Consider the following 25,665-nt stretch of genomic DNA (forward strand, 5'->3'; position numbering starts at 1 on the left):
GCATGCGTAGATTTTGCTTTTGTTATGGTGAACGTGTTTGTCAATTAGGGTCTGTAGGGTGAAGATATGATCGGATGTTCTATAGTTTGGCAGGAATCCAATTTGGCTTTTACTCAAGACATTGTGCTCCTCAAGGAAGTTTATAAGTCTTTTGTTTATGATGCTGCAGAATACCTTCCCCAGGTTACTGTTTACACAGATGCCTCGATAGTTGTTTGGGTCGATTTTGTCCCCACTTTTGTATATGGGCGTTATGAGTCCTTTGTTCCAGATATCAGGGAAATAACCGACACTCAGAACCAAGTTGAAGAGTTTTAGGATAGCCAGTTTCATTTTGTTGTCTGTGTGTTTAATCATCTCGTTTAGTATGCTGTCTGTCCCGCAGGCTTTTCCTGGTCGCAGGTCCTTGAGTTTTTCAAGAAGTTCTTTTTCTGTTATTATGGCGTCTAGCGGGTTTTGGTTATCTTTTATGGCCATTTCTAGTTTTTCCAGTTTTTTGCATATTTGGTGTTGCTCTGGTCTTAGTGTGTTTTTCTGGTATAATTTTTCAAAGTGGTTTATCCATGTGTCCCCATTTTGAATGGCCAAATCGTCGTGTTGTTTTTTGTGTAGTGTTTTCAAGTTTTCCCAGAAACAATTGGAATCAATGGATTCCTCCATGGAGCTGAGTGTATTCTTAATATATTGCTCTTTTTTGGTTCTGAGTGTGTTTCTGTATTGTGTTAGTGTCTGACAATAAGTAAGGCGTAATTCCTCGTTTTCTGGATGTCTGTGTTTTTGGTTTGATATTTTTCTAAATTTTTTCCTCATGTTATGGCAATCTCGGTCAAACCATTTTTCATAGTTTTTTGTTTTGGGTTTGTTCTTGCGAGCCTTCAAGTTTGCATTTGTTGCCAAATTATCAAAAATATTGTTTAGTTTAATAACTGCCCGGTTTACGCCTTCTTTATTGTGAGTGTATATGTTATCCAGAAAGGTGTCTAAGAGAGCTTGAGTTGATGCATTGCTAATTGTTTTCTGGTATTTTTCCGTGTCGTTTTTGGCCCATCTGTACGATTTTTTGGTGTTGTACAGTTTACTGGGTTGTGTTTCTATGTTGTTTGTTTCTGTCTTTTGTTACACTTGGTAATTTATTGGAGGGGACCACCAGCTCAGTGTACCCTTGGGGACAGCCAGTGTGTCCTTTTCCTTTATACCAAGTTTCCTGTAAAATGATAATATCTAGGTCTTTAGTTTCATCTATGAACTCTGGGGTCCTACTCTTCACTTCTCGCACTGAAGAGCGTAGACCTTGGATATTCCAGGTCGAAATATATAAGGATTTCATGTTAAGTTTGATCTTTTACTATGATAGGTTAAAGAGTGGTACGTGTTTGTCGTGTCTAAGTGTGGGAAAAAAAAAGATCACTTCAGTTGTCTATAAAAGTTAATACAATTTGGTTACAGTTCTTTCTATTAATTAGTCCTTGATCCATAAGGCGGAAGTAGATGCTGCTGCACATCTGCTTATTGTCTCTTAATGGATTGTTTCTGTCTGAGGTATTGCGTACGTCCTGTGCATCTCTCCCTCTGTCTGGCTGGGAGCGGTCCTATTCCCCTGTGGGACAGGAGTGGTGCAGGTCTGATATTGTTGTTTTGCATGGGGATCCTCTCTGGTCTCGGTTGGTGTGGTGGTGGTCTTTGTAGTGTTCCTGATATGTACCCCGCTGATCTCTGGTGGTCGGGGGGGGGTCCTCTTGGAGTCTGGGTATGGACCCGGTTAAAAGCGACGTCCTTCAGGGCTTTAGCAAAGATCGATATTCTTTGCCTTTGGATGTGGACGTGGTCGTAAAGACATTCCTCATTGAGGGTGGGGTGTTGGGCCAGGTGTACGTTGTGGTTTGATTCGTAGTCTCTTGCTATGCTGGCATTTATCTCATGAATTGTGTTGTTGTTGAAGTCTGTTCTCGGCAATATTGTGGAAACAGTGATTCTAGTGTTTGGAAATGTACTGCTTGCCTTCCTAATCATTGCTCTGAGCGATGTTGCTACCTCTTTCTGTTGGGCCTTTAGGTCATTTGTGCCCGTGTGTATTATTATGTGTTGGGGGGAGCCTAATCTGGCTTTGGTCAGCCATCCCATGGCTCTGTTTGTTGTTGGGCACCAGATCTTTTCTACTTTACTTCTAGGGAAAAGCTTTTTCTCCCATAGAAATTTCCCATTTGAGTCTATGAGTATTACGACATCAGCCTTGTTTGTGTTTACTGTCTGGTGGCTTTCGCTTGGACTCATAGTGTGTGTGCTGGGCTGGGGTGACACAGATCCCCTCCCCAGGGACACAGACCCCCCTCCCCAGAGATACAGACCCCCTCCCCAGGGACACAGACCCCCCTCCCCCGAGACACAGACCCCCCTCCCCAGGGACACAGACCCCCTCCCCGAGACACAGACCCCCTCCCCAGGGACACAGACCCCCTCCCCAGAGACACAGACCCCCTCCCCAGGGACACAGACCCCCCCTCCCCCGAGACACAGACCCCCTCCCCAGAGACACAGACCCCCTCCCCAGAGACACGACCCCCCTCCCCAGAGACACAGACCCCCTCCCCAGAGACACAGACCCCCTCCTCAGTGATACAGACCCCCTCCCCCGAAACACAGACCCCCCTCCCCAGAGACACAGACCCCCCCCGAGACACAGTCCCCCTCCCCAGAGACACAGAGCCCCCTCCCCAGAGACACAGACCCCGCCCAGAGACACAGACGCCCTCCCCAGAGACACAGACGCCCCAGAGACACAGTCACCCTCCCCAGAGACACAGACCCCCTCCCCAGAGACACAGAACCCCCCCGAGACACAGTCCCCCTCCCCGAGACAGAGACCCCCCTCCCCAGAGACACAGACCCCCCCGAGACACAGTCCCCCTCCCCGAGACAGAGACCCCCCTCCCCAGAGACACAGACCCCCCCCGAGACAGTCCCCCTCCCCAGAGACACAGACCCCCTCCCCAGAGACACAGCCCCCCCTCCCCAGAGACACAGACCCCCCTCCCCAGGGACACAGACCCCCCCCCCCGAGACAGTCCCCCTCACCAGAGACACAGACCCCCCTCTCCAGGGACACAGACCCCTCCCCAGGGACACAGACCCCCTCCCCAGGGACACAGACCCACCCCCCGAGACACAGACCCCCCTCACCAGAGACACAGACCCCTCCCCAGTGACACAGACCCCCCTCCCCAGAGACACAGACCCCTCCCCAGTGACACAGACCCCCTCCCTAGGGACACAGACCCCCTCCCCAGTGACACAGACCCCCTCCCCAGGGACACAGACCCCCTCCCCAGAGACACAGACCCCCCTCCCCAGAGACACCGACCCCTCCCCAGAGACACCGACCCCTCCCCTGAGACACAGTTCTCCCCCCGAGACACAGTCCCCCTCCCCAGAGACACAGACCCCCTCCCCAGAGACACAGACCCCCCTCCCCAGAGACACAGACCCCCTCCCCAGTGACACAGGCCCCCTCCCCAGGGAGACAGACCCCCTCCCCAGAGACACAGACCCCCTCCCCAGAGACACAGACCCCCTCCCCAGTGATACAGACCCCCTCCCCCGAGACACGGACCCTCCCTCCCCAGAGACACAGCCCCCCCCGAGACACAGTCCTCCTCCCCAGAGACACAGACCCCCTCCCCAGAGACACAGACCCCCTCCTTAGGGACAAACACCCCTCCCCAGGGACACAGACCCCCCTCCCCAGGGACACAGCCCCCTCCCCAGAGACACAGACCCCCTCCCCCGAGACACGGACCCTCCCTCCCCAGGGACACAGACCCCCTCCCCCGAGACACGGACCCTCCCTCCCCAGGGACACAGACCCCCCCCGAGACACAGTCCCCCTCCCCAGACACAGAGCCCCCTCCCCAGGGACACAGACCCCTTCCTTAGGGACACAGACCCCTCCCCAGGGACACAGACCCCCCTCCCCAGGGACACAGCCCCCTCCCCAGGGACACAGGCTTCCCCACACAGCCACAGAGCCCAGATATGATGGGCCGAATAGGTTTTGAAATTTAAAAAGCTAACTCTGTCATGGTTGCATCACCAGCTGGTTCCAGGAGAGGGAGCTATTACAACAGTTAAGGAGTGTGAGGCCTGCTGACCTGGAACTGTTAGTGCACAGCATTACATGGGCACTTTTCAATAATACTTTGCAGCTGCACTGCTTAATTAAGGGAACAAAATGCAAAACAGGGAGTCGTGCATAGCCAGGAAACATATCACTTAGAGAGTCCGATATCCCACAAATCCACATTGTCACAGTACGTGAAATAAACAAATAGACACCAGGAATAAATCATACCTCTAATTTTCTCCCCTCATGCCCCTCCGACTACCTTTCCCTTGGCCCAAGCTCAGGCAGCGAGGCTATTCAACCCCAGGGGTCATCACAGCTCAGCCCGGCCTTGCCCCCGCCTGACATCCGCACAGGCACTTTGCAGCTGAGAGTGACCAGGAGCTGGTCGTTGCCCTCCTCTGGCCGAGGGTCAGAGGTCAGGTAGAGCACCCTTGCTGAGATCACCTAACTCAGCATGGACCAGAAGACGGCCCTGGAACTTGCTTGGTCTGTGTATCCTGCCGGGCAGTGCTTTTCCACACCGAGTCACTGGGGAAGGCGACATCAATCATCCTGCCCCAAACATTATTCCTGTAAGCCAGCTGCTCACATCAAAGATGTGAATAAAGCTTCATCTGGACTCCAGAGAATGAAAGTAAAGTCTTTGAAAGTACGAACTTGTTGCTGTCACATTTAGCACAGAGCCTCCGCCTCATAGGGCCAGAAAGCTTGAGAATGAGCAAACCATATCAATTGCCACATGTTTGGAAACCAAAATAGCAGTAATATGTTGCATTACACCACTGGTGCATCGTGGCTGCAATATCTACAGGATGCAGTGCAGCAACTCACCAAGATTACCTTGAAAGCCCCTCCCAGCCCCGCGATCCCTACCACCAAGAAGATCGAGAACAGCCGTCTCATGGGAACACCATCACCTCTGGGTCCACCTCCAAGTCACACACCATCCTGATTCGGACATATATCACCGCCGTTCCTTCCCCATCGTTGGGTCAATATTGTGGAATTCACTATCTACCAGCACTGTGGGAGCATCTTCGCCACACGGACGGCAGCAGTTCAAGGAGAAAGCCCACCACCACCTTCTCAAGGGCAACTAGGGATGGGCAATAAATACCAGCCTTACCTGTGTCGCCCACACCTTGAGGATGAATTGAAGAAAATACGTGTCCCTATCTGAGGATGACTGAGATGAACAAGTTACTGGTGTGGTGTTGAGAATGACAATCAGCAAAGGATGGTCTGACACAGGAGAAGTGGCACCCCAGACTGCCGTGTTTCCAACACGTGATGAACTCAGGATTCAGGAGGGACTGATAACAAGGGAGATCGAGCAGTTTTCACACTCCAGGTGACGGCAGAGTTCACTCAAGTCAGATCAGAACCCAGCATGAGCTTTGGAGAGCTAGGGAAGTAACTTACCGACCTCTGCTGAACAAGAACATCGAGGCACACATATGAAGGGGGTGATGTGATCCAGCAGCTTCAAACCAAACAGTAAAAGGAATTGTTTATTAGCCACAAAATACCAGAGCGACCCTGGGATAATAGAGGGTGGGATCTGTTTGAACTGGATGGAAGAAACTCTCTCATATATTCTGACTATTAATCTGATTTCTTTGCAACAGACAGGCTGATCAAGAGAAAAGTTGTAGTGAGGATGAAAGCTCTTTTGCACGCCATGGTAATCCAAATGAGTCTCTATCAGACGATGGGGGGGGCATTTAATTCAAGGGACCTCCAACAGCTTGAGTTCAGACACATCAGCAGCTCACCAAGGCATCCACACTCAAACGGCAAGGCGGAGAACGCTGTTAAAATTACAATGACACTCCTAGAAAAAGCACCTGGCACTGACCCTTACCTCTCTGGTCTTGACTGGTAAAGACTGCAGGAGGGCATTGGTGGGCGAGCAGAACAGATAGATAGGTGAGAGGTGGAGCAGCAACAAAAAAATGCATTTATATAATGCCAAGGCACCTCGGTTACAATTCACTGTAGACAATATATGAAGTAACACATTGTTGAAGGCTGAACAGAGAAAGGAAATCCACCTTAAATGGTGAGATTTTAAGTGGGGCAGAGAAGCAGAGGCGGTGGTGCAGTAGGTGAGGCCATTGGAAAGTCCAACAGAATCCTTGACTGTGTATCTACAGGCTTAGAATACAAAAGCAAAGAAGTAACGTTGAACTTATATAAGATTTTAGGCTGCAGTTGGAGTATTCTGTACAGTTCTGGGCATTAGAGAGAGGTTATAAAAAGGATGCAGTGTAGATTCACTGGGATGTTATCAGGGATGAGGGGGTCACAGATGTGAGGAGAGAATTAAAAAGTTTGGGGTTCTTTTTCACTGATGTTTTCATTATGAACAGCTAGCTTGAGCTAGTCGTTTATTCAGCCATGTGGACTAGTGTACAGGCATCCATCTTGACTACTGCCTTGTGGGTAGCCCCACTACTAAACATACAGCTCCATCTAGTGTACCATTCTAGAATGACATGTTACTGATCATTACATCCTCCTTCCTTAGAGGTTAAACAAAATCAACATCAATCAATCATAACGACATAAACATCTTCACAACAGTCAACACATTTTCAAAGCTTTACTTTATGAACTCTAATAAGCTTTTCATTCTTTTATTATAGTTTTCTTTGTACTTAAAGATTAAGTCTATCAGGCTTTTTTACTTCACGTGTAGATCTTCTCAGCACAGGTAAGTCTGATGTGTTTTCATCAGAGCCTGTATGTGTGTTTGTGTTAGATTGTTCTGGTGGTGAGTGACAAGATTCAGTTGCGGCATTGTCATCGATTTGCTCTTGGATAGTTTCTTGTGTTTTCAGGAGAGAACGGCAGTTCCTCCTGAGAATCTGTCCTTCCTCAGTTCTAACGGTGTATGACCTTGGTCTTACTTCCTCAAGAACTGTAGCTTTCCTGTTCCATGCATTTGGATCCTCAATCCTGACAACATCATCCCTTGTCAATGGTTTCAGAGTTTTGGATGACTTGTCATAGTGTGATTTCTGTTTCAGCTTTAACAGTTGAAGTCTCTGTCTTAGTTCCTTACTCTGCTTTTCTTTTGCACAGCAGGGTAGCGTGGTGCGCAACTTGCGACCCATTAGGAGTTCAGCAGGTGAAGAACCACAGTCTAAAGGGGAGGCTCGGTAGCTCAGCAGGGCGAGGTAAGGATCAGACTTGCTTTCTGTTGCTTTCTTCAGTAGCTGTTTGAGAACTTGAACACCTTTCTCTGCCTTACCATTCGACTGAGCATACAGAGGACTGGATGTGATGTGCTGAAAGTCATAATGTGCTGCAAACTGTTGCCACTCCTTACAGTTGAAGCACGGACCATGGTCGCTAACGGCAATCCTGGGAATCCCATGTCTGGCGAAGATGGATTTAACATGCATTATGACACTGCTTGCTGATGTGCTTGAGAGCAGCGCCATCTCAGGATAGTTAGAATAGTAGTCAATCACTAATAGATAGTCTTTACCATTCAAATGAAAAAGGTCCATACCAACCTTTTGCCATGGTGCTGTTGGTAAGTCAGCTACTATCATTGGTTCCTTTGCTTGTTTGTTTTGGTGTTTCTGACATGTCTCACATTTGCCTATCATGTTCTCAATGTCCTTACTTATGCCAGGCCAATAAACAGTGTCTCTTGCTCTCCTTTTGCATTTTTCAATTCCGAGGTGTCCCTCATTAATCCTTTTGAGCATGTCTCGACGTAGAGCCTGTGGAATGACTATTCTGTTTTGTTTTAGTAATAGTCCACTTGCGACACTCAACTCTGACCTGATGTGATAGTACTTTGGACAGGAACCTTTTGGCCAATCATGATGAATGTTCTCTATTACTGTTTGTAACACTGTATCTTTTACTGTTTCTTCTGCTATTTGCTTTGATTTTGTGTCTGACACGGGCAGCGCAGCAGTGACCATACTCACATGAACATCCACGTCTTCCTCAGTAGAGCTCACATGACTCATTGTGGGTGCTCGGGATAGTGCATCTGCTAACACTATGTGTTTGCCTGGTGTGTAGATCAGTTCAAAGTCATATCTTTGCAGCTTCATCATGAGTCGTTGAATTCTTGGAAACATCTCATTCAGGTTTTTTTTTATGATGGCAACCAGTGGGCAGTGGTCTGTCTCAACTGTGAAGGTGGGAAGTCCATATATGTAGCCATGGAACTTTTCTAGTCCAACTACCAAGCCTAGACATTCCTTTTCAATCTGGGCATATCGACACTCAGAGTTAGTCATAGACCTGGAGGCATAGGCAACAGGCTTCCAATCTTCACCCTCTGCTTATAGCAAGACCGCGCCTCGGCCATCTTTTGATGCATCCGTTGACACTTTGATTCTCTTTGTTGGGTCAAAGAAGGTGAGTACAGGTGTGGTTGTCAGCACTGTTTTGAGGTTCATCCACTCTTGTTCATGTCTTTCTGTCCATGCAAACTCATTTGTTTTATGTAGCAGGTCTCGCAGACAGGCTGTCTTGACTGACAAGTTAGGAATGAACTTTCCAATGAAGTTTATCATCCCCATGATACGTAGCACTCCTTTTTTGTCAGTGGGTCGGGGTATGTTGAGTATGGCGTTTACTTTTTCCATATCTGGCTCTATTCCTTTACCAGATAGATTATCTCCTAGGAAAGTGACTTCCTGGATGCCAAACTGACACTTGGCGTTGTTGAGCTTCAGTCCATTCTGGCGTATGCTCTGTAGCACTTTAGTCAGTCTCTCATTGTGTTCTTTCAGTGTGGAGCCCCAGGTGATGATGTCATCAACATAGACCCGAACTCCTTCCAGACCTTCAATTATGTGTTCCATCGCTCTATGAAAGATTTCAGATGCAGATATTATCCCGAAAGGCATTCTGAGGAAACAATACCTGCCAAATGGTGTGTTGAAGGTACAGTATTTGGTGCTCTCTTCATCCAGTTTTAGTTGCCAAAATCCCTGTGAGGCATCGAGCTTTGTGAAGTATCTGGCACCTGACATTTCACTGGTGATTTCTTCTCACTTGGGAATCTGGTAGTGTTCACGTTTTATGTTTGCATTTAAGTCCTTTGGATCCATGCATACTCTTAGATCATTGTTCTTTTTCTTTACACATACCATGGAGTTAACCCAGTCTGTTGGCTCTTCGACTTTCCTGATGACTCCTAGTGTGGTCATTCTGTCCAGTTCTTTCTTGAGCCGGTCACGCAGGGGTGCTGGAACTCTCCTTGGAGCATGTACCACTGGCTGGGCATTCTCCTTTAGCTGGATCTTGTAAGTAAATGTTAGAACTCCAAATCCTTTGAACACATCCTGGAAATTACTCACTACAGAATCCATCACGTCATCTGGTCTGCTTATGGCACAGTTTATATGGTAGACTTACTTGACCAGTTCTAAGTCCTCACAAGCTTTGTCACCTAGTAGTGAATCAAGTCCTTCAGCCACAACAGAAAACATGAGATGATGCACTTTGTCTTTGACTGTCACTTTAAGTCTGCATACACCTAAGCTATCTATTTTCTGTCCATTATAGTTCTTCAGTAGTACTGACTTTTTCTGTATTTTGGGCTTTTCTTTCATATGTTTAATGTCACTCATGCTGATTAAGTTTGCTTTTGCCCCAGTGTCTAGTTTCAATGTAACTAATGCTCCATTTACCTGCAGTGGGATCATCCATTTGTCCTCTTTTACAGCATTAACTTTATCTTCAGCATTGTCCATTCCTGAGGGCTGCACATTTTCTGTACCCTTTTCTATATTGTCACGACACCATTCCTACAAAAAATGTCTCACTTAAATCAGTGTCCTCAATCACATTGACTTGTTGCCCTTTCTTTGTTTTTACTTTTGAAAAGCATTGTTTGGCAAAGTGATTCTTTCCATTACATTTTGTGCACATTTTTCCAAACGTTGGGCATTGTCTTGGCTGGTGCTGGTAACCACAGCGTTTACAATTAAAAATTCCATCCTCCGATTGCTTTGCATTTCTGTTCTGCCCATGTTTCTTCCCCTCGTAGGACACAGCACCGACAGCAGCACAGTCACTCATTACAGTCGCATCATTATTAATTTCACTGAAAGTCTTTGCGTGCTGCTGAACTAGCTCACTGGCATGGCATATTTTCACAGCATCCTCCAATGTTAGTCCAGTTTCTCTCAACAAACGTTCCCTGACCTTTTTATCATGAATACCAAACACAATCTGGTCACGAATCATGGATGATTTCAGCTCAGAGAAATTACATGTCTGTGCTTTCAGTTTCAGATCGGTCACAAAGCTATCAAAAGTCTCATTTTGCTGCTGTGTCCATGAATGGAATACGTACCTCTCATAGGTCTCGTTCTTTTTGGGAGAACAATGTGTATCAAACTTCTTTAGCACATCGTCCATTTTTTCTCTGTCCTCCTCTTGATCAAATACAAATGTATTAAATACCTCTATCACCTGTGGGCCTGCAACCGTGAGCAGCAACGCTATTTTCCTTGCGTCTGGCTTCGTACCGAACCCGATGGCAGCAATGTAGAGTTTGAATTGTTGTTTGAAAGTCCGCCAATTGCAGTCAACATTCCCCGTGAGTTTCAAACCCTCCGGTGGCTTCAAATTCTCCATGTCGCATTTCACAATATTCAGCAGATATTACCAATCCTGGTACCATGTTGTGTTCATAAATAAATAGATGTTTTCATTATGAACAGCTAGCTTGAGCTAGTCATTTATTCAGCCATGTGGACTAGTGTACAGGCATCTATCTTGACTACTGCCTTGTGGGTAGCCCCACTACTGAACATACAGCTCCACCTAGTGTACCATTCTAGAATGACATGTTACTGATCATTACAGTTTACAGTGACCTGATAGAGGTATTCAAGATTATAAAGAGTTATGATAAGAGTGATAGGTTGTTTCCACTAGTTGGGGAGATGGTAATGAGAGGACACAAACTAAAACAGTCACAAAAGGGTGGTTAGAATGTGGACACTATCTCACAAACTGTTGTTGAAACAGAGGCCCTGGGTTTAACTGCCCCCCCACCTGGTGGAAACCAGACAGGCAGTTAAAATAACGGGCGCCACTTACTCGCTCCAATCCCACTTCCTCCCTGCCGTGTCGCCATATTAACCTGCTTCCGCAGGAAGGAAACGCAGTCCTACTTCACTTATGCAAATCTGGTCCGATAATGGTGGGGGGAGAGGGTGGGCGGGGAACAGTGTCAGCTCCCCTGTCAGGCAAAACCTGCTGGGAGCCGGATCCTGGGGCAGATAAAGCCCAGCAGTTCAGCTTGAAATTTATTCTTCAGGCTTTCTTGTGGACCAGGAGGGTGAGGAGTGCTCCCAGGCCTCACAATGGAGGGTCGGTCCTCTATTGAAACTAGATGCCCCCTCCCCACAATCGCGGACAGATCCCCCCCCGCCCAGTCCCGATCCCAGACAGACACCCCTCACCCAGCTCCGATCTGATCCCCTCCCGACCCTCAGCCCCGATCGTGGACATACCCCCCACCTGGCTCCGATCGCGAACAGAAACACACCGCCCTCCCCCCGATCGCGGACATAATAAGAGATATAAGAACATAAGAACAGAAGAAATAGGAGCAGGAATAGGCTACTTGGCCCCTCGAGCCTGCTCCGCCATTCAATAAGATCATGGCTGATCTTGGGCTCAAAGCCACTTCCCTGCCCGCTCCCCATAACCCTTCACTCCCTTATGTTGCAAAAATTTGTCTATCTCCACCTTAAATGTATTTAATGACCCAGCCTCCACAGCTATCTGGGGCAGAGAGTTCCACAGATTTACGACCCTCTGAGAAAAGAAATTCCTCCTCATCTCAGTTCAAAAGGGTGACCCTTTATTCTAAAACTGTGCCCCCACGTTCTAGATTTTCCCCATAAGTGGAAGCATCTAAATTCCAATGAGTATAGGCCCAGCCTGCTCAACCTTTCCTCATAAGTCAACCCCCTCATCTCTGGAATTAACCTGTTGAATCGCCTCTGAACTGCCTCCAATGCAAGTATATCCTTCAATAAATAAGGAGACCAAAACTGTACGCAGTACTCAAGGTGTGGTCTCACCAATATCCTGTGCAGTTGTAGCAGGACTTCCCTGCTTTTATACTCCAATCCCTTTAAAATAAAGGCCAACATTCCATTTGCCTTTTTGATTACTTGCTGTACCTGCATGCTAACTTTTTGTGTTTCATGCACAAGGACCCCCAGGTCCCTCTGAACTGTAGCATTTTGCAATCTCTCTCCATTTAAATAATAATTTGCTTTTTTATTTTTCCTGTCAAAGTATAACCTCGCACATTCCCACATTATGCTCCATCTGCCAAATGTTTGTCCACTCACTTAGCCTGCCTATATCCCTTTGCAGATTCTTTGAGTCCTCTGCACAACTTGCTTTCCCACCCATCTTTGTATCATCCGCAAACTTCGCTACATTACACTCGGTCCCTTCATTCAAGTCATTAATGTAGATTGTAAATAGTTGAGGCCCCAGCACCGATCCCTGTGGCACCCCACTAGTTACCGTTTTCCAACCAGAAAATGATCCATTTATCCCGACTCTCTGCTTTCTGTTAGTTAGCCAATTCTCTATCCATGCTAATATATTACCCCCAATTCCGTGAGCTCCTTTCTTATGCAGTAACCTTTTATGTGGCACCTTATCGAATGCCTTCTGGAAATCCAAATACACCACACCCACTGGCTCACCCCTATCTACCCTACTCGTTACCTCCTCAAAGAACTCCAGCAAATTTGTTAAACATGATTTCCCTTTCATAAAACCATGCTGACTCTGCTTGACTGCATTATAATTTTCCAAATGCCCTGCTACTGCTTCCTTAATGAAGGACTCCAGCATTTTCCCAACGACAGATGTTAGGCTAACTGGTCTATAGTTTCCTGCTTTCTGTCTCCTTCCTTTCTTAAATAGAGGTGTTACATTTGCAGTTTTCCAATCCGCTGGGACCTCTCCAGAGTCCAGAGAATTTTGGTATATTGCAACCAATGCATCCACTATCTCTGCAGCCACTTCTTTTAAGACCCTGGGATGCAGGCCATCTGGTCCAGGGGACTTGTCATCTTTTAGTCCCATTATTTTACCAAGTACTATTTCCTTAGTGATAGTGATTGTCTTTAGTTGCCCCCCCCCCCCCCCGTGGCCCCTTGATTATCCATGATTGGGATGTTGTTAGTGTCTTCTACCATGAAGACAGATACAAAATATTTGTTCAGAGTCTCTGCCATTTCCCCGTTCCCCATTATTAATTCTCTAGTCTCATCCTCTAAGGGACCAATGTTTACTTTAGCTACCCTCTTCCTTTTCATATTCCTGTAGAAGCTCTTACTATCTGTTTTAATGTTTCTTGCCAGTTTACTCTCATAATTCATCTTGTCTCTCTATTATTTTTTTTGCCATCCTTTGCTGGTTTTTAAAAATTTCCCAATCCTCTGGGCTCCCACCAATCTTGGCAACATTGTATGCCTTCATTTTCAATTTGATACCATCCTTTACTTCCTTAGTTAGCCTCGGATGCTGCTCCCTTCTTTTAAAATCTTTCTTTCTCACTAGAATATATTTTTGTTGAGAGTTATGAAATATCTCCTTAAATGTCCGCCACTGCATTTCAACTGTCTTACCCTTTAATTTATTTTTCCAGTCCACTTTAGCCAGTTCTGCCCTCATGCCATTGTAATTGCCTTTGTTTAAGATCAGGACATTGGTTTGAGATACAGCTTTCTCACCCTCCAGCTGAATTTGAAATTCAACCATGTTATGATCACTCATTCCTAGAGGATCCTTTACCATGAGATAATTTATTAATTCTGTCTGATTCTGTACCAGATCCAAGATAGCCTGTTCCCTGGTTGGTTGCATTACATACTGTTCTAGGAAACCATCCCTGATGCACTCTATGAACTCCTCCTCAAGGCTACCATGGTCTAATATGGGCCAAAGGCGGGTAGAACGAGTTAGGTCGCTGATCAGCCATGATCTCATTGAATGTCGGAACAGGCTGAGGGGCTCAATGGCCTCCTGTTCCTATGTTCCAATGATGGCCCCGAGCCCCGCTGCCTGCCAGCGACCGTCCCCATGGTTCCCGGCTGCGACATCCTGCCGTTTGCTTGTGCTCCTGCCCGTCGGCCAGGCTGTGGATCTGACCGACTCTCGGGCAGGAGATGGCAACATTTTATTTAAATGAGGTCTTGACGTTGAGATGGGCAAGGCCTCCATGTCCCTGACCTTGCCAGGTTCCTCAGCCGACTATGCCCTCCCCTGCAACCTCCCCGTAAATATCGGGGCCTGAGTCCGCAAATTGTTTTAAAAGAGAATTAAATAGCTGCTTGAAAAAAGAGGCATACTGAAGGGTAAGGGGAGTAGAGATTGGGATTAGACCGGGTGACTCGGGCAATAAAACACCGCCACAGACTTTGCGGGCTGTTTCTGTGCGGCGATGTCCTGTGATTCTATATGCCATCCTAGTCCCAGGAGAGCGGCCCCTTGATGCACCAGTGTGACACCTTCCTGTTTCCCACTTCAACCATCCAGAGGCTTGGGTGAGATTGCTAGAGTGCGTGGAGTTGTGAGCAATTTTTTTAAAACCCCGTGGCTCTGCAGTGACTACAATTGTGTTGGCGTGCCCCAAACCCAATCCATTCATGTGTCCTTGCAGCTGGCAGACATTCATCCGCAGGTCTGGGCTGGCGCCCTGAGATGTGAATGGGCATTGTTCTGAACCACTGTCCCTTTTAGTGCAAGAAAGTAGAAGCTGTTGATCACATGACTGGCAGGAAGTTATTACACAAGTTTGTATAGTTGAGGAAGTGAAGTTTTACAAGTTATTTGTACTGAGCAATGTTTCTGGCCGTAGCAGAATTCTATTCCCATAATACATCACCCGGTTGACAGAATGAAAGGGAATGCAAAGTGGCCGCTGAGATGTATATTACACAACTAGGAGCCGTCAGGATACAGATAGCATGAGGCTGAGTGATTGATGGTGGAGGCGGAAGTCTAAACAGCACAAACTCATTCCCGTGGAGTAACTCACTGCAATGTTGCCAAGCTTAATCTTTAGCTAAAATGTAGGTGACCTTCGCCCCCTGGTAGTACTGGCGTGGTGCCAGTGAGCTGGGGGTGTGTGGGGGATGGGGGTTAGTGTTAGCATCAGTGCCCCTAAGTTACGGAGGGGGAAATCAGCCACGATTCCCGGCCTGGTGACCCCCGCCCAAAGTTCTTGTGTCTGATCACCAGGTGAGGACAGTATTGGGCTCCTAATGGTAGAACAGTCTGCCAGCGCTCACCATGAAAAACGAATGAAACAACTTGTATTTATATAGCACCTTTTCTGACCTCAGGACCCAAAGTTTTTTACAGGCAATTAAATACTTTTGAAGTATAGTCACTGTTGTAATGTAAAAAACACACCAATTCTCACACAGCAAGCTCCCACAAATAGCAATGTGATAATAACCAGATAATCTGTTTCAGTTATGTTGGTTGAGGGATAAATATTAGCCCAGGACTACTCCCCTGCTCTTCTTCGAAAAGTGCCATGGGATCCTTTACATTCACCTGAGAGGGCAGCCAGGGCCTTGGTTTAACGTCTCATCTGAAAGACAGCACCTCTGACAGTGTAGCACTCTGTCAGTACTGCACTGGAGTATCAGCCTAGATTTTGTGCACAAATCCCTGGAGTGGGACGTGAACCAACAACCTTCTAACTCAGAGTCGAGAGTGCTACCCACTGAGCCACAGCTGACATTCAATGAAGGCTCACACGTGGAGTATGGGCAGTTGGGCAGAGGGCAGGTGACCTCTGTAGAATCGTATCCAACAAGGAGTCAACAACTTCAGTCAAGGAGGGCATCAATTTGTGATAAATACAAAACCAGAAATTATTTAAGGGATATGGATTCTGCTACAGCTAAGAGTGATCATTTCTCTAATTATCTTTTTTTAAAGTTAGGCCTAATGCACAGATGAGTGAACGAACTGACAGATCATAAGGCACTTTCCACTGGATGTGGCTATACCCCACCCATTTCATTTTCTGAGGAAAGGTTCTGCACCCCCAAAGGTTATCTGACATAATCTGGAATATTCAATCCTGGCATTTAAAAAAATATAATTTATTCATTCCTGGGATGTGGGCATTGCCAGCATTTATTGCCCACCCCCAATTGCCCTTGAGAAGGTGGTGGTGAGCCACTTTCTTGAACTGCTGCAGTCCATGTGGTGAAGGTACTCCCACAGGGCTGTTAGGGAGTTCCAGGATTTTGACCCAGCGACGATGAAGGGACGGCAATATATTTTCAAGTCTGGATGGTGTGTGACTTGGAGGGGAACTTGGAGGTGGTGCTGTTCCCATGCGCCTGCTGCCCTTGTCCTTCTAGGTGGAAGAGGTCGCGGGTTTGGGAGGTGCTGTCGAAGAAGTCTTGGCAAGTTACAGTGCATCTTGTAGATGGCCTACCTTGCTTCACATGACAAATCCCCCTTCACATGGTGTCAGGAGCAGAGCATCTTGTGGAGCATCTGCTCACCTCAGCCTTTACCCACCCCTATAAGCACCAATCCTGGATAGCCAATCGCCCAGCTTCTTCTTAAAGGAGTTAATCGTCTATTGTGTTAAAGTGCTATTGCTGGGAGTTTGTTATACATTCCCATGCTTTATGGGGGAAGTGGAGGGTGGTGGGAGAGTTTCTGGTCTTTATATTCATTTTAAAATTGCACCTTCCAGTAATATTGGAGAGAAACCAAACAGTGATGCATCTTACACATTTGAAGCCAAGGGAGAGGAGGAGGCTAAAAGAAAATCAATGCTCAACAACAGAAAGGGCACCAATCGCATGTTTAGAATCACTATTACATTTAAGTTCCTTCATTCTTGTCTGTGTTGATCTCAAGCCAGAATGATGACAATTGACCTTGTGTCCCTGAGTAAGGAGAAAATTCAGCTGGGATTCCTGCTCCTGGTCACTATCCAATGACCGCTGCTGGATAGTGAGCAAGTGTGGGTGGTGGGTGAAGCCAAGATGGGATCAGCTCTGAAGGCCCACTCCACAGCCTCATCGATTGCCAACAGTCACTGTATAATGGTCACGTGGGTGAGGTATCTGAGGGTGAAAAGCACCTGTGAAGCCCTATCCCAAAAACTCCTTCAGCGGACGGGAGGGGAAAAAGTTGGCAAGAAAGAAGAGAAAAAAATCTTCATTCCTTTAGTCTTTCATTAAATAAAAAAAACAGCCTTGGAGTCAGAGTTTCAGTGTCAAACATCTTTATTGTTATTAATACAGAACTAGTACTGTATGAAATTAATTTACGTACAAAACCTCAGGAAAGAAAAGAAAAACACCCAAAGGGGTCAGCAGTAGCCACACAAGACAACAAAGCAAGTGTTTCCCAATGTTGTCATTTACATGAACACAAAACAGTTGTACTCAAAAACGTCACAATTCAGTCAAAGTCTTAGAACAGAATGAAAACAAGCCACAATCTTGGCTCCAATCATTATGATCTCACAGAAATCTTTCCCTGGTTGCACTCCTCAAATCTCCAATCCAGGTGGAGTGGGAGGTCTTTCTAAGCTGGTTCTTGTTGAATGGGTAACCTGGGTTGGGTAGTATGGAATTCTGTGCTCGGCCAAACAGTTGTGTTCAGAGTACACAATGGGCGGGGGCGAGGGGGAGTGGACAATCTCATTCATAAGCTTGTTCAGAGTCTCTTTCCCAAGTGTCTGGTTTAGGCTGTTTCCCCATGGTATATTCCATTTATGCAACAGGTCCAAGTGCAAACTGAAACCAGTTCTACTGCTTGTTACGTTGAACACAAGAAAAGCCGGACAGGATGCTCTACGGTGTCACTAGGAACCTGCTGAAAGATCAGAACAGATGGTGACATCAGAAAGGACCTATCCTCATACAAGGTACGTTTATGTTGTATCTCCCACAAAGGTCACCTCCACACCTTTGCCATAAGGTGTCCCACTTAAGTCTTACCTGTGTTCGAAAGCTGCACAGTGCGGATTAATAGTTGCTCCCTCAGAGAGGAGGGTTCCATTTGCAGCAATGTTAAGAAGGAGATGTCTGCATTGTTGAATGTGTTGTAACTAATGTTGCAATTATGCCTCCAACAGTCTGCCTAGTGTAAACGTACAGTGCAAAGTTGGATTTCCACTGCCAGTACCTGGGCTGCCATTTTCAGGTTGGGAGGCTGAACAGCCACACATTGCACCCCAGAAACCCCTCACAGTCGCACCTGGTTTACCAGAACGCACCCGTTCCAGGAGCAGCTTGCAACATTCACTGCCGCTAAGCCAGACGGAGTTGGTATCTTTTGGATGAGGGAATAGGTTTTGCTGATTCCACATTCCCCTGCTCTACAGGGCAAGCATTTCTGATCTTTATATTCCCTCATCGTTTTTACATATGAAATCCAACTCTTCCCTCATGGGGGTAAATTAATTACTACAAATAACACCAACAGCTCCTTAAACATGCACGAGACTAGAGTGTCTATGGAACCAATCCTATTGACTGTAGATGGGAGCTCTCGTTATCTTTGTTGTACTTTGATAAGGTTCAGCATAAGCACAAATGAGAGCACAAGGAATTGGAGGTAATCTTGTGACATGGGTTGGTAATTGGTTGGGCGGTAGGAGACAGAGGGTAGGGGTAAAGGGTTTGTTCTCTGATTGGCAGGATGTGACAAGTAGTGTTCCCCCAGGGATCTATACGGGAGGCTTAGCTTTTCATCACATTTATTAATGACTCAGATAAAAGAACAGTAAGCGGTGTGGAAGTTGCAAAGAGACAAAGATGACTAAGTGAGTGGGCAAAATTGTGGCAGATGGAGTTCAATGTGGGGTCATCCATTTTGGATCTAAGAAAGACAAATCGTAATACTTTCTTAATACTGAGAGACTAGGAGCTGTGGAGGAGCAAAGTGATTTAGGTGTGCATGTACACAGATCACTAAAAGCTCGTGCACGGGTACAAGTAGTAATCAAAAAGGCTAATGGAATGTTGGCCTTTATCTCAAGGGGGTTGGAATTCAATGGGGAGGAAGTGATGCTACAGCCTTGATCAGACCCCATCTGGAGTAGAGTTCAGTTTTAGGCACTGAAAATCAGGAGAGCTATATTGGCCTTGGAGGGGGGGCAGCGCAGATTCACCAGAATGATACCAGGGCTTAAAGGGTTACATTATGAGCACAGGTTGCATAGGCTTGGCTTGTGTTTCCTTGAGTTTATTAAGCTGGGGGGTGACCTCATCAAGGTGCTAAAATGATAAATTAATTTTATAGGATAGATATGGAGAAACTATTTCCTCTGGCGGGGGAATCCAAAACAAGAGGGCATAATCTTAAATTAGAGCCAGGCCATTTAGGGGCGATATGAGGAAGCACTTATTCACACAAAGGGACGTGGAGATCTGGAACTCTCTCCCCCAAAAAGGCTGTGGATGCTGTGTCAACTGGAACTTTCAAGATTTTTATTGGGTAAGGGTATCAAGGGATATGGAACCAAGGCGGGTAAATGGAGTTGAGGTACAGACCAGCCATGATCTAATTGAATGGCGGAACAGGCTTGAGAGGCTGAAATCCTCCACCTGTTCCTATGTTCAAATTCAGGACACCATCATTCCCATGGATCTGAAGCCACTGTGCACTGAGGTGAGAATATTTCTGCCATGGCTAAGTTAGCAAGAATCCAGGAAAAAGACTGGACAGAGACTCTTGGTGGGTCAGGCTAGTGCTTGCTGTGTACCTGTTGAGGGAAATAGATCAAGGTGGGAAGAATAGCCTTAACATGCAATGGCACTTGCATCTCTTCTATCTTCAATTCAGTTTAATTTTTTACCCCATTATCGCTGGATGGCAAAAAGTTATCCAGACGATTTTTATTAAACATCTTGTTGCTGATTCAGAACTTATTGCAAACAAATAATATCATGACTGCAAAAACAAAAGTGAATTGAACAAAACTTTCAAGGACGAATGTGAGTACGGAAGTCACCCCATCAGAACCAGCGTGGAAAGAGGATGCGCAGGGAAAGATCTGTGCGTGAACAGAACGATTAAAATTGCAAACACCGCTCGGCAGCATCATCCAGCATTTGTACAAGAGTGCATGGAGTGTCTGGGATCTTGCAGCAGCTCAGTCGGATTGTGGAGGCGGCAGTTTAGATCCGTAATATCCAGATCCCATCACCTCAATCGGGATGCTCCAGTTTGTGCAGAGCTTCCCAGATTCCTGCCCTGAGTTAAACCCCCGGGCCCAAGTATCCTGGGGCATCTATAGGGGTCACTATACCTCCAGCATTGCCCTGGAGTTCCAGCAATTGAAGATTAATCTCCAGGACACAGCTGAGAGCGACCCAGGAAGAACAATCATAGGAGTTCGTTAAAATAAATTGTTTGTTTTTTTGTTTCATTTTCTTTGAACACTTGTTGCTTATTAGTTATAAAAGTATTGGAGTTGGGGAAGAAATGGCTGCTTGACTAACAGTCAAGAATCATCCAATTGGGTAACAAAGAGTCTGTTCGCTTTCTAATTGGCTGGGAAGGCAGTGCGCCATGTTGGGCGACCAATGGCGGAAGTGTGGGGGCGGGGCAGTTGGATACGGGAGATCATGTGATGAAACCCCCAGGAATACGTGGGATTGCCAATTTAAGCACCAATCGATGATGAATTAGGCCCTCACATAGTGGGTGCTGGACAAGAGCGCACAAACCCATTTCATGTCCAGAGCACTGAAGTCAGCGGTGTTGGGAAATTGCTGTCCCATTGATCTGGGCTCCATCGTGACTTTTTAAAAAATAGTTATTTTCCAAGCACTCTCGAAAGTATAGCTGAATGATCTCTGGCTGGTCAACATTTACGCACACTCCAAATGTTCTCAGGTCACAAATGAAGTACTCCTTGCAGTAATGGGAAGTAGACCTGCAGTTTCAGATACCAAAGGCGTGCCCCGAAAATCTCGCCAGCCAACAAGCTTTGGGTGGGTTGAGCTGAGGAGGGGGACAGGGAGAGGAAGAGGGGAGGGCAGGGGATGAGCCACAAGCTAAAACAAGCACTTCAGAACTAAAAATAATGAACTAAAAGGAGCCAACACTGAACAGTATAGTACATTCAAATATACATAAAACATGTGCTCTGATTCCACACCTCCTCCTCTTCTATGGTGTCACCTTGCTGGTGATTAGAGCCAAGAACACAGTGATGTTTAGACAAGACAGCAACCCTATTCAGAGAACTCATTACATTTTAGAGAAGGAAACTGCGGGCCAATTTATTAAAAAAAACTTTAAAATGGAAATCCTAAAAGCAGACGACATCAAACACCTCGTCATATTTTTAGTAACTCGACTGCATGCCTTATTGTTCAATGCTTTAACTCCTTGGCTGGTGCTCTGAGATACACTGGTATTATCCAGGAAAATATACAACACACTGCAAGACAACATTTCACAATCTGTTTACCAATATCATTAAAGATCTCCCGTTGGCAACAAACCTCTACCAGTACTGATTGGCCCGTGCTAACCACGATATCATGGACCAATCACATCATGGGGAGGAGGGGGAGTTTTCAACCCATTTTTGCGCCATGATAGTTCCTGGTTCCCCTCCACCCTGGGTATTTTACCCGCTCGGCTCTTTACCCGACCCTTCCCCCCATTGAGTCTTCCTGTTCTGCTACATGGTTTCACCAACACTGGCACCCTCCCCAAGATCTCCAGTTCCCACTCATTCCTACCTCCCAGGGCCTACCCAGGTGCTCCACTCTGTGGTGTGCTGATCTTACACTGGCAGAGGAAGTCTGTGACAACTGGCCATCCAGTTGTGTACAGTGTACAGTTGAAATCCGTAGAGAAGTTCAGTGAGAATCACTGATGGGAGAAAGAGTTAAATTTGACTCAAGTACTGCCCAGCACAGCACTGGTTTTCCAGGTTTTGCCCGACACAGAATTTAAGACAAATGGCGCAGAAGGAGGCCATTCGGCCCATCGTGCCTGTGCCAGTGTAACACAGCATTGAGTCAAACTTGCATAATAAAGTACTGTTAATATAGTGCATGAATCTATGTTCGAGAAGGGATAGAGAGGAGACAATCAGCAGTAAATAGCTGGATAGTCCCCATTCCTTTATTACCACCATTAATTGCAGAGCTTGCTTCATGGCAAGACCATAGGCTGTGTGCTTTTTAAAGAACTTTCTTTCCCTTGTATAGTTATATAGCGCTCTGGTTAGATCCCATCTGGAGTATTGTATTCAGGTCTGGGCACCACACCTCAGGAAGGATATATTGGCCTTGGAAGGGGTGCAGCGCAGATTCACCAGAATGATACCGGGACTTAGAAGGTTAAGTTAGGAGGACAGGTTGCATAAACTAGGCTTGTATTCCCTCGCGTATAGAAGATTAGGGGGGGGGATCTAATTGGGATGTTAAAGATGATTCAAGGATTTGATAGGGTAGGTAGAAACTATTTCCTCTGGTGGGGGAGTCTGTAGAATTAGAGCCAGGCTGTTCAGGGGTGATGTCAGGAAGAATTCTTCAGACAAAGGGTAGTGGAAATCTAGAACTCTCCCCCAAAAAGCTGTCAAGGCTGGGGGTCAATTGAAAATTTCAAGACTGAGATCGATAGATTTTCATTAGGTAAGGGTATTAAGGAATTTGGAACCAAGGCAGATAAATGGAGTTGAGGTACTGATCAGCCATGATCTAATTGAATGGTGGATTAGGCTTGGGGTGCTGAATGTTCCTTCCGCTTCCTGTCAGTTTTCTCCCCTCCTGAAGCCGTGGACCCTTTGCCGAGTGCGGTTCCTAGGTTGTTGACATCTCCTCCAAGATCTCATCACCCACACGCGCGCTTCCATCACTGCGTGGCGGTCAGGAGAGGCGACCCTGGCTGATTATATATATATATTCTCCCTCCCCAACCCAGGGGACACTGAGGGCCAATTGGTACGCCCCCATCCCTTTTACTGCCAGCCCGGCAAGGGGGTGAGCAGCACCATTACTTAGAAAGAAAGAAAAGAATTGCACTTATACAGCGTCTTTCAAAACCTCAGGACGTCCCAAAGTGTTTTACAGCCAATGAAGTACTTTTTGAAGTGTAGTCACTGTTGTAATGTAGGAAACGTTGCAGCCAATTGCACACAGCAAGCTCCCACAAACAGCAATGAGATAAATGACCAGGTAATCTGTTTTAATGATGTTTGAGGGATAAATATTGGCCAGGACACTGGGGAGAACTCCCCTGCTCGTCTTCAAAATAGTGCCATGGGATCTTTTACGTCCACCTGAGAAGGCAGACGGGGCCTCGGTTTAATGTCTCATCCGAAAGACGGCACCTCTGACAGTGCAGCACTCCCTTAGTACTGTACTGGGAGTGTTAGCCTAGATTATGGGCTCAAGGTTCTGGAGTAAGGAGCTCTCGACATCTTTGTCTTTTTTTGTTTCATGCACCAGCTCTGAACACACGGAGGAGGAAGCGATGCTCAAACAAGAAACAAGACGGTTAAAAACGTTATTTTTTGTAAAGCGTTACATTCTCTCTTCACACCTATTTTTGAAAATGTCCCCGACCCCCCTACAAACCGAGAATGGTCGTCATTGAAAAAAAAAACCCACGGGGACCGGGAAAAAAATTTACAGCTATAATACAAGTGGGATGTCGGTCCTCCCAAGCACAGCCGAGATCCGAGAAAGGAAGTGGCGGAGTTGTCAGAAAAAGGCAGTGCGCGCACCGGAGCCAAAGGTGAGTAGGCATCAAACTGTCCGGAGGATCTCTGGGCTGTGCCTTGTTGAGTGGAGTTGATGAAAGCTGCAGCTGCCTCTTCGCTTCTTATCTTGTTTGTCATCTGGTTTCCCTGTTATCTGTTATTCACTGCAAACACAAGAGAGACGGTGACTGTCAGTGAATGGAAGTTCTACACGTGACGGAGAGAGAGAGAGCGAGAGAGAGCACCATCAATGAAGATACTGCTGTGCCTTATGCGTCACCTTGTGTCACAAAGGGGTGGAAGTTGTGTTACAGCTATATAAAGCTCTGGTCAGACCCATTTAGAGCGCTGTGTTCAGTTCTGGGCACCACACCTCAGGAAGGATATACTGGCCTTGGAGGGGGTGCAGGGCAGGTTCACCAGAATGATAGTGGGGCTAAAAGGGTTAAATTATCATGGCAGGTTGCATAGACTAGGCTGGTATTCCCTTAAATATAGAAGATTAAGGGGTGATTTAATTGAAGTGTTTAAGACGATTACATTAATTTGGTAGAGTAGATAGAAACTATTTCCTCTGGTGGGGAAGCTCAGAACAAGGGGACATAACCAAAAAATAAGAGCTAGGCCGTTCAGGGGTGTTGTCACGGAACACTTCTTCATACAAAGGGTAGTGAAAATCTGGAATTCTCTCCCCCAAAAAGCTGTTGAGGCTGAGGATCAATTGAAAAATTCAAAACTGAGATTGATCGATTTTTGTTGCTAAGGGTATAAAGGGTTACAGAACCAAGGCGGGTAGATCGAGTTGAGATACAGATCAACCCTGATCTCATTGAATGGCCTCCTCCTGTCAATTCAATTCAATTCAATTCAAATCGCTTTATTGGCATGACAAGTTACATCTTATGTTGCCAAAGCATCGAAAAACATTCATGTTTGTACACAAAAATACAGATCTATCCATACAGTCCCTGTGTTGTACCTGCAATGACGATAGTGCTGTGCCTTTTGTGTCGCCTTGTGTCACGAGGAGAGCCTTTTGTTGGTCAGTGGTTGATGAATAATGTTAGGGATGAGTGACAATAGTGAGTAGTTGCAGAGAAAGATAGTGGGAAACAGAAGTGAGCTACGAAAGCTGTCAGCTGACCTCATGTTTCCCCAACAGTAACTATTCCCTGCATGAAATTACGTTGATTTCCCCTTTCACTTTCTAGGGCACGCTATTGTTGCACTTTTCTCCCATCGCTTTGAGCTGTGTGCCTCTCCCTGGCTTTGCCACAGCCACTTTGCAATGAGCTGTTTGCAGGAGAGCACGAGCAGTCCTCAGTGACTCACCACCCCACGACCCTCCCGAACAGGTTGTGTATAGTAGACACAGAACACGGCTCTCATCTTTAAGCAGGGTAATCTTATTAACACTCCCAATTCATGCTCTATTCACCTGCCTGCCCTGGGGGATAGCAACACTTTGATAAATCAAGCTTGGACATTCTAGGGGCTAGGATTCCCCTCCAAAGACTCAATTGATCATATTACGCCTGTGCCACTCGACTTCACACATGGAAAAGATTCACAACACTGAACAGCAACCAAGACATTGGAGGAGTGTCCCGGGCACCAGATTATCCACACTTGATTTGTCAAAGCGTCACTATGCTCAGGGTCAGACACAACCTGGAAAAATAGGCCAGGGTCACGTCCTCACACAGCAGCCAATGAGGGACTGTTGCTGGGAGGAACCTATGGCACTGAACATAGATTCTGAATTCAGGCAACTATGGGCTGAGCTAAGATTGCTTGAAGG

General features: G+C 46.4%; 1 protein-coding gene across 1 annotated transcript in view; it reads right to left on the reverse strand.

Annotated features, from left to right (window-relative positions):
• Positions 1-17,394: 17,394 nt before the first annotated feature.
• LOC147116230 (RNA-binding Raly-like protein) overlaps positions 17,395-25,665 on the reverse strand; it is a 1,022,237-nt gene continuing 1,013,966 nt past the window's right edge. The window contains exon 9 of the mRNA XM_085991011.1: positions 17,395-24,028. The gene's annotated coding sequence lies outside the window, so the exon portion shown is untranslated. The remainder of the gene's footprint in view (positions 24,029-25,665) is intronic.

The sequence above is a fragment of the Somniosus microcephalus genome, chromosome 6 (genome assembly GCF_052327205.1).
Source record: "Somniosus microcephalus isolate GS21.2 chromosome 6, FLI_Smic_1.0, whole genome shotgun sequence".
Classification (NCBI taxonomy): Eukaryota; Metazoa; Chordata; class Chondrichthyes; order Squaliformes; family Somniosidae; genus Somniosus; species Somniosus microcephalus.